This window comes from Schistocerca piceifrons, chromosome 1 (genome assembly GCF_021461385.2).
Source record: "Schistocerca piceifrons isolate TAMUIC-IGC-003096 chromosome 1, iqSchPice1.1, whole genome shotgun sequence".
Classification (NCBI taxonomy): Eukaryota; Metazoa; Arthropoda; class Insecta; order Orthoptera; family Acrididae; genus Schistocerca; species Schistocerca piceifrons.
In genome coordinates this window covers 804822949-804838797 of record NC_060138.1, presented here as the reverse complement: position 1 = coordinate 804838797, position 15849 = coordinate 804822949, and the positions used below count along the sequence as shown (strand labels likewise).

At 42.5% G+C, this 15849-nt stretch overlaps 1 protein-coding gene across 1 annotated transcript in view; it reads right to left on the bottom strand.

The window, feature by feature from the left end:
* The window catches only part of LOC124775270 (titin), a 238429-nt gene that overhangs the window by 165638 nt on the left and 56942 nt on the right, over positions 1-15849 (bottom strand). The window lies entirely within an intron of this gene.

Sequence of the window (15849 nt, the reverse complement as noted above, 5' to 3'; positions counted from 1 at the left end):
ATCAAATTGGTTGGTAACCAGTGGACGGTAAAGCAGGAGACTGAGAAGGCATCACGAAATTCAGTAAAGGTCTGTTGTGCTACGTGCAGCCTGAAATTCTTACCTTAGATCATATCGTGGCGGTTAACCACCGTTGAGGTCTGTCGTAACTTGCCCCTGCCAAATAGCGTATGTACAGGGCATCGCAATCAGTTCCCGAACCGTGTGTGGTTAGGAACTATGAGCTTTTGTTTTTATTAGACAAACTTGCGTCTAAACTCTCGTTGAAGTGCTGTACGAAACCATGTGTTATTGCTATACACCAATTACTTATCACTTTCTCATCATAACCTCTTTTTTCATACACACCTTTACCTAATTATTGGAACATTAGTTGAGAACAGTAAGTGCTGGCATGTGGTTTACAATATCTGGCGTGAAGATTCCTTATTCATGTTGTGGTATCCATTCATTTCTAGAGCGATAGCATTGCTGTCTGGTGAAGGAAGGTTAGACCTTAACTTTCTGACGACTTCAGTATTGTTAGAGCCGGAACACAAAGTCGTAATGCATTGGGTAAAGCGAGGAAATCGCTCGTTGCGTCTCATGGAGTCTTTCTACAACTCTCCTCCAATATTTGAGGAAGTCACAGAGAACCCATATCTGGATGGCTGTACGGGTGTGTTAATCCCATTCTTTCCAAGCGAGTCCAATGTCGAAGCCATTCCACTACCTCACTCGAGCAATTAACATGTTCTTTTCTTTTTTTTAAGTGTCACATATGTCTGCAGGACATAGTATAGGTCAGGACTAAAAGAAAATTTCCTATTATTGCATGTCCGAAACCAATACTAATTGAGATATGGCCAGTTTGTCTAATCATTCCAGTTTGTTACGTAGAAAGAACACTATAATCAGTGCTTCATGTGGTTACCATGCATCCTAACACATTCTCTATCCATTCTTCGCAGTGAATCATACACTCTTTGAAATACATTTGGCTACTCTTTGAAATTTACCTGGCTCCTTTCAGATTACGTCACACGTTTCTATCATGTATGTCCATTATCGATGGGTTGGGCATACTCAAATGCCCATAGCCGGAAATCCAATGGATTCAAGTCCAGTGAACGACGAGGCCATGCTACCAGCCCTCCTCGAGCAATCCATCGCATAAATCTGTGGTAAACAGCAACTTTTAATCTGTTTGGTAGAGTGTATGCCGTAAGAGTTTGTTACAAGTAAAACGACCCATACCTTAACAGGTGTTGGTTTCCAGATATCCAATTACAGAAACTTTTCTCCTAGTTTTGATCAACACAACCTCCTGCAACACTATGTTACTCTTTTTAAGCACCCGATATAGACGAGTTAGATCAGTTTGAGTTGGATACGAACTGTTAATTTCACTTACTGCACTGCCAGTGGGTTCAAGCCATACCTCAACGTTTCAATCCCATTTATCCAATCAGAACATCTAAATAGCGGAGTAAGTAACAAAAAATAGCTATATAGGAACAGCAGTATAATAACAAGTATAACAATATGTTACGTTGATTTCCTAAGTAGCGCGAATTCTGAAGTAGTATTAGGAATCTACGTTTTAAATCTGCCAGGAGGAATTTTAGGTGAAATAAATGCTGCATGAAAACAACTCAGCGGATATTAATTAATATTTGCTATCGGAATCGTTCAGAAGACTCACACAGGAATATTTAAACAGTATTATTTATTTGAGGAGTGCAAGGGACAGTTTTATTTAGCATTTCTGCAATATAATGTAAATCTTTTCGTGTGGAAAAAAGCATTCTAGCAACAAAATTGTGTAAATAAACAATTAGAAATGAACAAGAAACATGGTACAGTTTCGTACCATTGCATAGCGTTACATTTACGAACTGCCCCTTGAGTTTCGTGGACTTCGAGCTATCTGTGGTAAACCGTGTTTTCTGCATTTCGTCGTAAAAATGAACAGCCGATTGCACCATTCGAGCGTACCATAGTGCGCGTTAGTAGGCTTGCTCTGTACTGTGATCAAGTGTAAACTAGAGGTCAACATAAAGTGTATTTCTTATTTATTAAAAACAAAAGGACACTTACAGGGAGTGAGCCTGGAGTTTATGATCAGTATTACACTGCTAGAATGAGTCCATGCACATGTGGTCATTGTTGAATATTCAATGTAATCGATGTGCAGGTAATCTGGTGATGATTGAAATAACGCAGTAGGTGAGTATGAAACGAAGGAAGGAAACTTAGAGGAAGCAATCTGTTCTCAGAGAAAAGCGACGCCGCTCAAGCTGCATTTTTGGCAAAGTACTGGAAACTAACTTTATATCAGGATACCGAAAATATCTGACCACTTTACGACTCTTGTACAGTTAGTTTTCAAGAGACAGTACAGTACGAAATAAGCAAATAAACTTCCTATATCCGTAGAGGTAATAAAAAAATAAAGCGTAGGAAGAAAGATTAGAGAATAACAACCCTTCAAACTCGATGAGGGTCTTGCTTCAGTCGGACTTAGAGAAGCCTAAATCAAGGATTCGAGAATTTTCCCCACATATCCTGAGCAGGCTTCAGTGATGAAACCACTGTAACAATTCATCCGATGTCAGTGGACGATTATCACGGAAACGGTTAAGATTCTTGGAACTGCTAGTAGACTTCGATGGTATTCATTTATATGTCTCTTCCTTGAAGGTATACGTCGAAGACTCCCTGCCCTCTGAAAAATGGTGTAACTGATATGCTGTGGAAGGAACAAGTATTCTGCGGTTTTGGGGACCGACATTTCACAACATTTTGTTGTAAAAGGGACTTGTCTGCAGGGCACCAGAAAATATGTCTTCGTTAACCTTATGACATCGTCAGTTACGACTATGAAGGGTACACAAACATCTTCTGTTCCACGAAACATTGAAAACGAGTTCCCTGGTTTGGTGAACTGCTAATCCAGTTACGTATCGTAGACGTTGGTGTTAGGAGACATGGTCTTTCAGGAGATTGCTTACTCAACCCAAATGGCGCGGAATGCATAAAGCGTTGTTAGAGATACAAATTATCTACTAACAGACATGCGCAAAAGCTTCCAGGAAATGTGGTAGTTGAAGAAGAAACAATGCTGGCTATTAAAATTTCAGCCACGTGATTGCGGCGTGAAATAAAGTCCAAACTAGTATGAAGTGCACTACATGCTTTGGCATGTAAACGCTTAGTATTTCATTGCAACCGTACGAAGAAGGTAGAAGTAACAACACCTCCATTCTGTATACAAGGGAAGACAACGTAGCGAGTTTCTAATTCATAAGTCGCATTAAGCAGGTGGATTCCATCCAGCTGCTATGTTTTCTTCCCTCCAAAACAATTTTTTTTTCAACTCTCTTCAATAGAGTTATTTTTCTAACATGTGTACAGTATCTAAAAATCTCAAATATTGGCTCAGGGCTCAACCAACTTAACTTTATTATATTATATTCTTTTCGTTAATTATAACTCATAAGCACAACTAATTTACCCAAAACCGTGCTAATTACAAATTCCAGTAATATAAAACTTAGTTACCACTTTTCAAATGTAAACATATACCTGATCGCTAACTTCCTGATAAAGTAGATAAGAAAGCCATGTAAAGGGCTGTAGCATTTATACAGTTGATGCTGAAAATATGTTAGGTACCAACTTCTGCATACATTTAATTCCAGCGTAAACAGCATTCTTAACTAAAACATTGTTATTGAAATAGACTCCCATAGTTTGGCAAACCAGATAGCGTAATTCAACAGCAATTATTGTTCTATTTAACTTTCAGATGAATGCCTCTTTATATTCAGTTAATTAGAAATGTAAATCTCTATTTGTAACTTACGAAAATACGGCAAGCAACAATAGCTAACTTTAATTTTGCTTATTGCACGCTTTTAAAATAACTTCTTTTAGAAAGCTATTTTAGTCAGTCTGACGAAGGTTGTGAATGATAAAAGATCTATGTCCATAAAAACGGGGAAACGTACGGCAGACGAGTTACCACATGTTACAAGTCTGAAAATGTACCGCGATCTATCTAAATTTCGTCTCTGGGAGTGACTGTTTTTACTGATCGACCGCGTAGTTGTATTTAACTTCTGAACTGTGTTGATTTTCTAATAACAGCTAATGCTTATAGTGATAATTGGATGGTAATATTAACAGAGATACTTCCAATAGTTACTTGCTGTGCATCTACATCTACATACATACTCCGCAATCCACCATACGGTGCGTGGCGGAGAGTACCTCGTACCACAACTAGCATCTTCTCTTCCTGTTCCACTCCCAAACAGAACGAGGGAAAAATGACTGCCTATATGCCTCTGTACGAGCCCTAATCTCTCTTATCTTATCTTTGGAGTCTTTCCGCGAAATGTAAGTTGGCGGCAGTAAAATTGTACTGCAGTCAGCCTCAAATGCTGGTTCTCTAAATTTCCTCAGTAGCGATTCACGAAAAGAACGCCTCCTTTCCTTTAGAGACTCCCACCCGAGTTCCTGAAGCATTTCCGTAACACTCGCGTGATGATCAAACCTACCAGTAACAAACCTAGCAGCCCGCCTCTGAACTGCTTCTATGTCCTCCCTCAATCCGACCTGATAGGTATCCCAAGCGCTCGAGCAGTACTCAAGAATAGGTCGTATTAGTGTTTTATAAGCGGTCTCCTTTATAGATGAACCACATCTTCCCAAAATTCTACCAATGAACCGAAGACGACTATCCGCCTTCCCCACAATTGCCATTACATGCTTGTCCCACTTCATATCGCTCTGCAATGTTACGCCCAAATATTTAATCGACGTGACTGTGTCAAGCGCTACACTACTAATGGAGTATTCAAACATTACGGGATTCTTTTTCCTATTCATCTGCATTAATTTACATTTATCTATATTTAGAGTTAGCTGCCATTCTTTACACCAATCACAATTCCTGTCCAAGTCATCTTGTACTCTCCTACAGTCACTCAACGACAACACCTTCCCGTACACCACAGCATCATCAGCAAACAGCCGCACATTGCTATCCACCCTATCCAAAAGATCATTTATGTAGATAGAAAACAACAGCGGATCTACCACACTTCCCTGGGACACTCCAGATGATACCCTCACCTCCGATGAACACTCACCATCGAGGACAACATACTGGGTTCTATTACTTAAGAAGTCTTCGAGCCACTCACATATTTGGGAACCAATTTCATATGCTCGTACCTTAGTTAGGAGTCTGCAGTGGGGCACCGAGTCAAACACTTTCCGGAAGTCAAGGAATATGGCATTCGTCTGATACCCTTCATCCAGGGTTCGCAATATGTCATGTGAAAAAAGGGCGAGTTGCGTTTCGCAGGAGCGATGCTTTCTAAAGCCGTGCTGATCCATGGACAGAAACATCTCTGTCTCAAGGAAATTCATTATATTCGAACTGAGAATATGTTCGAGAATCCTGCAACAAACCGATGTTAAGGATATTGGTCTGTAATTTTGAGGATCCGTCCTTCTTCCCTTCTTATATAGAGGCGTCACCTGCGCTTTTTCCAGTCGCTCAGGACTTTACGTTGGGCAAGAGATTCGCGATAAATGCAAGCTAAGTTAGAAGCCAATGCAGTAGAGTACACACCATGATCTTATTTATATGACTTAATAGATTCCAAGTGCAGTAATTTAATAACTTTATTTAGTGAGTGTTGCAATTATATATATTTTTCCCACACGTGAATTTTTGTATAACTTCAGTGTTACTTTACTACATTCGAGCGATCATTATCACATTACAGAATGTCAATCGCGGGCAGTACACCCAGGTGACAAAAGTCAAGGGATCCCTCCTAATATCGTGTCGGACCTCCTTTTTCCCGACGTAGTGTAGCCGCTCGACGTGACATGGATTCAACAAGTCGTTGGAAGTCGCCTGCAGAAATATTGTGCCATGCTGCCTCTAATGTCGTCCATAATTGCGAAAGTGTTGCCGGTGCAGGATGTTGTGCAAGAACTGACCTCTCCATTATATCCCATAAATGTTCAATGAGAGTCATGATGGGCCATCTGGGTGGCCAAATCATTCACTCTAACTGTCCAGAATGTTCTTGAAACCAATCGCGAACAACTGTGTCCCGCTAACAGGTCGCCGTTGTTTGGGAATATGAAGTCCATGAATGCCTGCAAATGGTATTCAAGTAGTCAAACATAAACATTTCGAAATAATAGGTTCAGTTGGACCAGAGGAGCCAATCCATTCCACATACACACAGCCCTTACCACCATGGAGCCACCACCAGTTTGCACAGGGCCTTGTTAACAATTGCGGTCCATGGCTTAGTAGGGTCTGCGCCACATTCGAACCCTACGATCAGCTCTTGCCAATTGCAATCAGGACCCATCCGACCAGGTCACATTATCCCAGTTGTCTGCGCCCCAACCGATATGGTCATGAGCCCATAAGACGAGGTGCAGGCGATGTCGTGCTGTGAGCAAAGGCATTCAGTCGATCGTCTGCTGCCACAGCCCATTAACGCTAAATTTCGCCACACTGTCTTAACGGGTATGTTCGTCGTACGCTCCATACTGATTTCTGCGGCTATTTCACGCATTCTGCTTATCTGGTAGCACTGACAGCTCTACCCAAATGCCGCTGCTCTCGGTCGTTAAGTGAAGGCCGTCGGCCGCTGCGTTGTCCATGGTGGGAGGTAATGCCTGAAATTTGGTATCCTCGCACACACTTGACACTACAGATGTCGGAATATTAAGCTCTCTAACGATTTCCTAAAGGAAGTGGCCTATGCGTCTAGTTTCAACTACCACTTTGCGTTCAAAGTGCGGCCTTAATCACGTCGGAAACCGTTTCACTTGAATCACCTGAGTACAAATGACACCTCTGCCTCTGCACTGCTCTTTCATATCTTGTATACGAGATACTACCACCATTTGTATACATGCATGTCGGTCTCCCAAGACCTTTGTCACCTCAGTGTATATGACTACTTTTATCTGTACTGTAGTTAATGCGAAGGAGACATGATCTGGCTATAAACCGTAGGTTATTTAACATCCAACTGGAAGTAAAGTATTTAAACTGCAAACCTACTTTTGACAACGATTTTTCAGCCAGATTCGGTGGATGCGTAGCTACCGAGGGCGTACATTTGCAGGTAAATACGGTTACGCTACGCGTGGTCTATTGAGACTGTGCTTTTTCGTTCCTAAATACTGCAGTTCGCACTGGTCCGTGTCCGACGACTGTCATGAAAGTACAGAATCGAGCGTTCAGGAGAATCATATTCAATGGCATATACAATCTCAACGGCCCCATTCGACTAGTACAAGAGACGACAGACATATTGTTTACCCATCTATGCCAAATCGTTTACACGCGGACATTAGCGACGACGTCTAGACCACGTTCCTGGATTGCATTTGTCATAGTTTTACTGACCTCGCAGCTGCTGTGATGCTATGGGATACTGTTGGGTACGCGACACGATCACGTAACGTCAGCACAGCCTATAATTTGGACAGCAGCAGTTAAAATTCTGACGTCCAGTGTCTGGGCAATATTTCCTAAGTCTATCAACATGATAACGCAAGACTGCGTGTCACCCGTGCTGTCCTGACCTACCACGATACAGTGTGTGTTTGCCTGTTGCCATAAACAGCACGTTCTCGAGATCTCTCACTCATTTAAAGCATTTGATCATTGATGCCGAGAGACTGGTTCGCCACCACGCACCAGCCACTACGATAGGTAAACTCTGGAATATTGTTGTAGCAGCATACATTTACAGAACTTATCTGTATCACTCACCCAAAGTAGTTCGACTCGCTTCCCAGACAGTTTAGACCACAGTTGCTACCAAAGTTGGCAGCTCTGGTACTAAATTTCTCACCCTATGTATCTCCAAATCAACAACAAATTCAACCATTTATTCTTCCTACTATACTGTATATGCACTACGAGTAAAATAACGTTATTTGCTATCCTTCGTGATGCTGTAGTTTTAATAGCCAGTACTACAGCATGAAGGCAATGGACTAACTCTTTGTTATTAGTTATCACGACAATGTTATGATGGTCATTATTATCTTTTCGTGTCTGCCATTTTCCCATCAGAACCTGAGACAGACATATGCTACACAGCGAGACTCGTATAACACTGTTTTGGGAATATTTATTGTGAACAAACGCATTATCAAGAATGAAAACCTAGCTTTTCAGAAACAATTAACTGTACGTAGACCCTATGTGCATCTACATAAACAAACGTATCAAGAAATTTAAGTAACAAGGTTATGACAATGTGCAACTGTTAGATGAAAATGCAAAACGCGCTGGTAAGTGGAGATAATGCCATTTATTATCTTAAATTAAAACTGCATATACAGGGTGATCCGAAATTATTCGCTCAGTTTAATACAGGAGGTAGAGAACATGAAAAGAAATATATATCGATAGGAGATATATGGCTTCTGAAGTCAGCTTGTCATGTTACGGAACATTTTGTTAGTGGTGTTAACGTTAAGCTGTTGCGTCGGTGTGCTGACAGACCATCACTACGTATACATGCTACACATCTTCCGAAAGCCGAAAATCGAATTTCGGAAACCATTTTTCGCTGTCGTGTTCACGTGTTAAGGCCTGAAGCAGATTTGCTACACCAATTAAATATGGTGCTTGAAAAACAGCTGTTCCACTTTCTGATTTAGTCAGCACAATTGCTGTATCCTTTCACTTAAATGTTAGAGGTAGACAGTTCCATGCCGAATCTAATATTTCTGCCTCCATTTCATTGCACAGTAAGTCACTCCGTCCATATTGTGGGAATATTTTGAGAACAAGACGTAAATTGACAGCCCAAGCATGTTTGAAAAACGGTTGTGCGTTTTCATGGAAGAGAGAATCGATTGCGGCAGTGGGAAACTGGCAGCTAGTAACTGATTTGCAGAATCGATTTTGGAGTGTTTTCATGATCAACCAGAAGCGGTACTGGTAAACCGGTTTACGAAATCCGGTTTTGGGAGCCCATGTAGATATATTGCATGTGTGCTGACACTCTAAACTCCTTTGAGTATGAGTAGTTGACTCTGAGGTCTGCTTGGAAGAACAACGATGCTTTCGCAGGCATCACCGCCTTGTGACAACAATGGTGACTTCCCTGTAAACAAACCGATACAGTCGCAGTCATTACCGCCTTGTGTCAACAAGAGTGAGCAGGGAGCGGTTTACACATGCTGAAAATGCTGACGCGCATTTGGTATACAGGTCTGTGAATGGAAATGGACGAGATGCAGTGAGAGAGTATCGACAGCGCTTTCCCAACCGACAGGTTCCACAACACCAGACATTCGGGCGTGTCCATCATATGCTACGTGAAATAGGAACTTTCCTCTCAAGTGTGCATGATACAGATCATAATCGAACAGTGCGAATTCCCGACATGGAAGACGAGATTCTAGTACAAGCTGAAGACACTCCATCTACAAGTACGCGACGTACTGCAGACGCCATTGACATCAGACATAACATTGAGACCAGCATTGTGTGTACATGGCCTGCAGCTTCATCCTTTCCATCTTCAGCACGTGGCAGCACTAACACATGAAGATTTTCCCACCTTGTGCAGTTGGTAGAATGGTTTTTAGAACAGACTGCCCTGGATCCCTTATTTCCGGCCTTATTTTCGGCTATCTCGTGAACGCTGTTTCAATATCCACAATTCCCATGTTTGCACACATGTGAGTCCATGAGATACTCGACCTCGTGCTCATCAGCAGCTATTTAATGTTAATGTGTGGGCCGGCATTCTCGGTGATATGGTGACAGGACCACACATCTTTCGATTCCTCCTGAACGAGAAGAGACCTCGCATCTTCGTGGACAACGTGTTGCCAGAACTGCTGGAGGGTCAACCTCTGAATGTTAGACAAAGGATCTACTTCCAGCACAATGGGGTGCCAGGCGATTTCAGCGTTGCTATGAGGAATCGTCTGAGAGCCAACTTCGGGAATCGATGGATAGGCCGACAATTTCTACCTATGGGGATGTACGAAGTAGCTGGTGTATGAAACCGTTGTGGAAACGGAAGATGACCTCGTCGCTAGAATAGCCGTCGCTACTGGTACCACTGCCGATATGCCAAGGGACGAACGGACACGACAATAATGGTCCGAAGATGTACTGCGTGCATTCAGGTAAGTGGTCGCGCACGCTAGCAGTTCCTGTGAGTGGCGTGGCTGTAATTAGCACGCTAAACTACCCTCTGTGTAAATCGTTCGTAGCATCAGAAATTGCCGTTAGGGACCACATGTACCACAATTACATATACGTATTTGTGTTGATGTTCTCTACCTGCTGTATTAATTTCAAGGAATAGTTTCGGAACAATCTGTATATCATTTATGTAACATGTAGATAGAGTACGAGGATACAAAGACGGCTTTTCGGGTGTTTCACGCAGCGTCTATTGTGAACTGAAAATATTGTTTCAATCCTCATTACAAGCTAAATATTGTGTAAGGTGTGATGTTACTAACTCAGTTGATACAGTGATCTCTAATCAGTCTGGTACAATATTCAGTTCAATAAAACATGTAGCTGTTCACGGCAACCACATAGAATAATAGTGTCCCCAGCAGTGATTAAGTAAGGCGGCTGGATGACTGCACTGTGGGAACAACGAAGCGCGACAAACGCCTCATACAGCAGTCTTGCAGTATCGCTCTTGGGACACAATGTACTCTTCGCGTTTCATGTCACCGTCAATAAACAGCCTTCAACGGAGCATTGCACCATATTATTTTCACACCGCTGTCTTGACTTAGCTCGTAACACAGGACTCCCACATATTGTTTGTAACGGTAACCTATACAGTTTTTCGTCTTGATACCTTATACGGGATGGAACACCCATTAGTTTCGGAAGACTGTCATTCCAAAAACGTAACTGAAAATATCTGCTCAAATACCTGATAGTAACCTCTGAACGTTCGTTACGAGGATACCCGGTACCAAAACCACAATATATTGCATCACAATGACGAAAGGCGGGCAACATTAAAGAGTTAAGAACGTTTTTCCTACGGTAAGACTGAAGCACTCATATAGACAGAGCAAATATGTAAAATAACAAATTTAGTAACAGGCTGACTTCCCTAAGAAAAGGTGAAGTTGCTTAGCTCTTCGTGCAAAATATCTGATGCTGCAACGAAGAGCATCGCTTTGCCGCATGAGTGGGGAGCTATTCTTGAACCTTGTCCCAGAAGTGAGTTGCGAAACTCCCTTACCGTAACTCGAGCAAGAAGATAATCTACACTGCAGGACAGCCCATTTATTTTAAGCTCTTCATCTTGCCAACAAATCGAGACTTGCCATAATGTGTAGCATAAACTGTACTATAACGATGGAACAAAGTGCTCAAATAGCGAGCGACCAGCTGTTTGCCGTTTATAACTGTTTCCCGAAGAGGCCCTACACTCAATTTGAGAACCGGAGAAGAGATCGGTATCTTCAAAAACTCTAATTTTCGTGGAGCTTAAGGCGTTGTCTGTCATTGATACGTCATGTCAAGATGTAAAAGCGTTTTGTTGGTAAGTAGTCACTTGATTCACAAGAACTTTTTAGCTTGTGTCGCATTCCCCCATTCTCGTTTGTGTGTCGATTGCGCGAAGGGCAACACCGTTAATATTTGCCCGAAGTCAATTTATTGACCAGTACCCTTCATTTGAGTGAAACACAACGTGTTAGATATGCAGCTCATCGTTAGAAATACCATAAATTAGATCCGTTATAATTTCGCATGGGATGTAAATTCATGAGGTCCTCTTTGAATCATAATTCTATAAAGAACCCACAGAATAGGCTAAATAAAACGCTCGCTAGAAAAGTGCAAGATTCCCATCAATATCTCCCTGCTACTTCCGAGCCGGCCGTTGTGGCCGAGCGGTTCTAGGTTCAAACGGCTCTGAGCACTATGGGACTTAACTACTGAGGTCATCAGTCCCCTAGAACTTAGAACTACTTAAACCTAAATAACCTAAGGACATCACACACATCCATACCCGAGGCAGGATTCGAACCTGCGACCGTAGCGGTCACGCGGTTCCAAACTGACGCACTTAGAACCGCACGGTCACACTGGCCGGCGGTTCTAGGCGCTTCAGTCTGCAGCCGCGCGGCTGCTACAGTCGCAGGTTCGAATCCTGCCTCGAGCATGGATGTGTGTGATGTCCTTAGGTTAGTTAGGTTTAAGTAGTTCTAAGTTCTAGGGGACTGATGACCTCAGATGTTAAGTCCCATTGTGCTCAGAGCCATTTAAGCCATTGAGCTACTTCCGACAACGCAAGACAATGCATTGCTGAAGTAAATTGCAAGAATCTGTAGAACTGCGCTGGGTAGTTTTACGTTTAGTCGATATTTGTCAATATGTTTCCATCACAAAGGCACAGATATATGCATAAATGGATAAAAGATACAATACCTCGCGTGCAGCAAGCTGAATAAACACAGAAAATCTACTGCTATTTAGTTTTAATCAGCTTGTAAACAGTATAATCACAATTTGAAAGACATCAAAAAATTCAAAAAACGAAGGAAGGAAAGTAGACGTTAATGTCGTGCCGATGCGACGTCGGCATCACAAGAGACCAAGCGTGAACTCGGACATGTGAAGGAATGCTAGGGACATCGTTATTTGTATAAGGATATGTCCCGACACATGCCTTAAGTTCTTTAAGAGAATCTGTAAAAATTAAACAAAGACGACTGGAAAGGGGCTTGAATCCCATTCTGCCAGCATACGTGTCCGGTCTCTTAATCAGTGATCCACCTCGGTCGGTACTAAAATCAGCAAGTAATGTCCTTCACCTACTGACTTTACAAAGCCGATGATATGTCTACAGATCAGAAACATAAAGTCTCCAATAAAAATAGCACACGAGTAGTGGATGTGTTCTTTAGTAGCTTTGGACGAACGACCAGGAAGCTGGCTTCCTAACAGCCAAAGAGGGCGGAACGCTCTCTCCGTACAGGTTCCAAAACCAACATACGTAGGTGTGTTGACAGCTAGTTGGAAGCTCCACCTCATTATTATAGGTAACGAGCTCGCCGCTATGTAGACGATTTGGTAGGCTCTCTGTACTAACAGGAAACTTTAAACCGCATATGCAAAATATATAGAGGGAGTAAAAATGGATATCCCTAGAATAAACTATTCTCATGTTTAATTTTAAGGCTACCGCTTTCAGTAGTAGGACATGTCCTCAGAATCATTATCTCAGTATTTTTATCCAGTCGTTCAATAAGCATAACTTAGAGCAGAACATAATCTCATATATATGTTTCAAAATAATTTAATTGAGTAATTCGCTTGTCAGATCACGCGTAAGCATGTACTAATACTGTCACACCCCCATTTCCTCATTTGAAGTCAAATACACGTATCCCTATAACGAATGGAAATTGTATAAGAGGACTAGTAATCGTGCTGTCCTCGGTCAGCATAACCTCATTCAAGCATTAGTCGATTTGTGTCTGCATCATAAAGTTGTTCTTGATTGAAAATGTCAGTTTACGAGCCTAATTCTCGTCATTTGCGGGAGGTGTTACTGTTTTGATTCAGTATGAAGAAAACAGCGGCTGGGTCTCATCGGATGCTCTCAAGTGCGTACGGTAAGGACGCTGTTAGTGAAAGAACGTGTCGTGAGTGATTTCAACGTTTCAAGAATGGTGATTTTAACATCGTAGACCGGCATAGTGATGGAAGAGAGAATGTTTTCGAAGATGTAGAATTGGAGACATTGCTGAGTGAAAACTCGCATCAAACTAAAGAAGAATTGGCACGATTAGTGGGAGTGACACACCAAGCCATTTCAAGACGACTAAAGGCTATGGGCGTGATTCAGACAGAAGCAACTTGGCTCCTGTGTGAGCTGAAACCAAGAGACGTTGAACGGCGTTTGTGTGTTTGTGAACAGTTGCTTCAGAGGCAAAAACGGAAGGGATTTCTGCATCTCATTATGACCGGGGACGAAAAATTGGTTCATTACGATAACCCTAAACGCAAAAAATCATGGGGGGTATCCCGGCCATGCTTCCATGTCGACGGCCAAGCCGAATATTCACGGCTTCAAGATCATGATCTGCATTTGGTGGGACCAGCTCGGCGCACTATGAGGTGTTGAAACCAAGTGAAACAATCAAAGGTGTTCGTTATCGAACGCAATTAATGCGTTTGAGCAGAGCATTAAAAGACAAACGGCCGCAATACAGCGATAAAGTGATTTTGCAGCACGACAACACTCGACCCCACGCTGCAAAAGAGGTCAAAATGTGCTTGGAAACGTTAAAATGGGAAGTCCTACACCACCCGCCGTATTCTCCAAACATTGCTTCCTCTGACTAGCACCTGTTTAGGTCAATGACGCATGGCCTGGCTGACCAACACTTCCGATCTCATGAAGAAGTCACAAATTGGACCGATTCGTGGATCGCTTCAAAAGATGAACAATTTTTTCGACGCGGGATTCGTACACTGCCCGAAAGATGGGAGAAAGTAGTAGTCAGCGATGGAAAATACTTTGAATGATACATGTGTAACCAATTTGTTTCACAAGGCCTCAAATGTTGGGGAAAAAACGGCGGAAGCAAAATTGTACACCTTCTAGTTCACGGTTAATTGCATTTTCCCATTTGCAGGTTGCTTATTCAATGGCTTCCAAGTCCAACGAAAAACTGATTTTCAGTATTTCATAAAGTTATTGGCGGAATCTAAAAATTTAAAATGCTGTCATAATCTGAGCACTAAAAGGTATAACCATATGTTATAGGTTTAACGGAATAAGACAGATATACAGTTGGAAACTGGGTATATATTTTGAAGGTGCGTAACTCATGGCGCGCTCCTTACCCAAATGATATTTATGAAGAGTTTGAGAATCCTATGGGACCAGACTGCTGAGGTCATCGGTCGCTAGGCTTGCACACTACTTAATCGAACTTAAATTAACTTACGCTATGGACAACACACACGCACCCACGCCCGGTGGAGGATTCGAGCCTCCGACGGGGGGAGCCGCACGAACCGTGGCACGGCGTCTTCAGACCGCGCGGCTACCCCGCGCGGCAGAATTTGAGAATGAGAGCACTCAGTGACCTGCAACAGACTTTACACATAATTTCAAACTTTCACGAAACTTTTTCTCGCTGACGTCACTTGAGCAGTCCTAAAGCATCGACTTCACACCGACCAGTGCAGCGCCTCGAAACGGCCTCAAGAAGGCGCTGACCCGCGCGCTAATGTAAAGAGCGGGCAGCGCCATACCTCCAGGAAGAGTTCAGCGCCCCCTGTCAACTCTGATTTAACCGGCCGCCCATCGTTGGTCGGTCCATTTCGGTCGCAAACTTCGAGAGCGTCAGTACTGAGTAATAGAGAGAAGTTACTTAGGCTGCGTTCCGCCAGTGTTACTAGAGAGTAAGGAACTTGTATGTAGGAGGGACGGGAAGCATAGGAATCAAATTAAGTTACGTTTATTTTCTTTTTAGAAATAACGTGTTCGGTTAATCTTAAGGTATTATGTACAGATCATTTTGGATTACTGCCACCTGCCACGGCATTTTCTCTCCTTCCTTGTTTATGTCCGTTCTGCTTAAATGGCTCTGAGCACTATGGGACTTAATATCCGAGGTCATCTACATCTACATCTACATCTACATCCATACTCCGCAAGCCACCTGACGGTGTGTGACGGAGGGTACCTTGAGTACCTCTATCGGTTCTCCCTTCTATTCCAGTCTCGTATTGTTCGTGAAAAGAAACATTGTCGGTATGCCTCTGTGTGGGCTCTAATCTGTCTG